Genomic DNA, 2024 nt, shown 5'->3' with positions numbered 1-2024 from the left:
GATGGATCAGCCAGGTGGCATCATTGATGGACTCAAGTGTGGCAGCAGTAGTGAGGTTGCCCAGGATCGAACATTGTTTCGTTCTGCTGTGCATGGGGTCGCTATAAGTCAGTTCCGACTCCATGGCACCTGACAACAACAACAACACCTATGGATGCAGTAGCTCAAAAGAGGGAACAAATCTCTACAACGAGGACCTTTCCCACCTCCTCAATACACAGGGTAGACAGGGATGGGCAACTTGGACATTGGCTATACAGAGTGGGGGGGAGGGCTACAAAGGCAAGAAGTGACTGGCTTACAAGTTTTCAAGAGGGAGTCTAGATTCCGAGGGCACAGAGGAAGGTAGAATCTCCACTGAATAGTATCCAATCTGGGCAGGGCTGATGAAAGGAGATGGGGATAGTTCTCTTGTGGTACAATAGTGAATAATTGTTATCAAGACTGACTGTGAGGGTTGGAAATGTAAAGGTAGATGTTTTGTAGCAAAATCAGAGGAGTGATTGACTTTGCAATCCAGGAGCAGAGGTCCCTGGGACCATCAAGGAAGAAGAGTGGAGTGCGGGACCCTACCCAGAGAAACTGTGACACCAGAGATGGAGGCAGAGACAATGACGTGGAGAGATAGAGCAGCTGGGGACTCTAGACCTAGAGAGGGAGAGGGGCTGTGTGCTGATGACCAGGGGTCAGTCTTACAGGGTATACCCTTTGGTTGGTTGATGATGCATGGAAGGGATTGTAACCATGGCAATGAAACGATATAAAATATAATGAATGTAAAGCTAATGTTCTCCATGTAAACTATCACATAATTCACAATAAAACATTTTTTAAAAAAGTATTTGTAATGAAGAAGTCATTGGTCTTTCAAATTTTTATAATGCAATCTTCAAAGCCATCAATATTTTCTAACTACCAATCCCACCTCTTGGTTTCCAACTTTCACATTCCAAGCACCAGTGGTAATCAACGCATCTTGGTTATTAAATATTTGATCAACTTCAGACTAAAGAAGATGGTAGAATTCTTCAGTTTCTTCATCATTGGCTTTGGTTATTGGTATACAAATTTGAATAATGGTTGTATTAACTGGTCTTCCTTGTAGAATTATAGATATTATCTTATCATAAACAGCACTGTATTTCAAGTTAGATCTTGAAATATTCTTTTTGATGATTAGTGTACAACATTCCTCTTCAATTTGTCATTCCCAACATAGTAAATCATATGATTGTACAATTCAAAATGGCCAATATCAGTCCATTTCAGTTCTTTAATGCCAAGGATGTTGGCGTTCTAGTGTGGACGGTAGGATAAACACTGGACTGCTAACCCCAAGGTCAATAGTTTAAAACCGTCAGCAGCTCCTTTGAAACTCTATGCTGGGTCGCGATGAGCCAGAACTTACTGACTGCACTTACCAGCAACAACAACAATAATACCAAAGATATTGGTATCTATGCATTCTGCTTCATTTTTGACAATTTCCAATTTTTCTAGATTCACACGTCATACATTCAGCATTCTGATCATTAATGGATGTTTGCAGCTATTTCTTCTCATATTGAGTTGTGTCCCATCAGAAAATGAAAGTCCTGAATGTTTTGCTTCATCCGTATCATTAAGGTCCTCTGTACTTCAAAGAGGCACTTATTTCTTAGTCATATTTGGATGCCTTTCAACCTGAGAGACTCATCATCTGGCACTATATAAGACAATATTTCCCTGCTACCCATAAGGTTTTCAGGAGCTACTCCTTCAGAAGTGAACTGCCTATTCCTTCTTCCTAGTCTTTTTATTTTGCAAGATTTTCTGAATCCTGTCCACCATTGGGTAACCCTACTGGTATTAGGGTTAGATGGCAGATCGGGTAGACGTGTAGTGAGGAGCTTGGTCAACAACAACACGGAATACCAGGTAAAGAGGACTCATGAGTTGGTGTTGGAACTCTGTAACAAATATAAAGGTAGGTTTGGAGGTTTGGAGGGTTTATAGCTGGGGAATTTGCAGGAGAATCCAGAAAT

The sequence above is a fragment of the Chrysochloris asiatica genome, unplaced genomic scaffold (genome assembly GCF_000296735.1).
Source record: "Chrysochloris asiatica unplaced genomic scaffold, ChrAsi1.0 scaffold00073, whole genome shotgun sequence".
Lineage (NCBI taxonomy): Eukaryota > Metazoa > Chordata > Mammalia > Afrosoricida > Chrysochloridae > Chrysochloris > Chrysochloris asiatica.
This window is presented reverse-complemented; position numbering follows the sequence as displayed.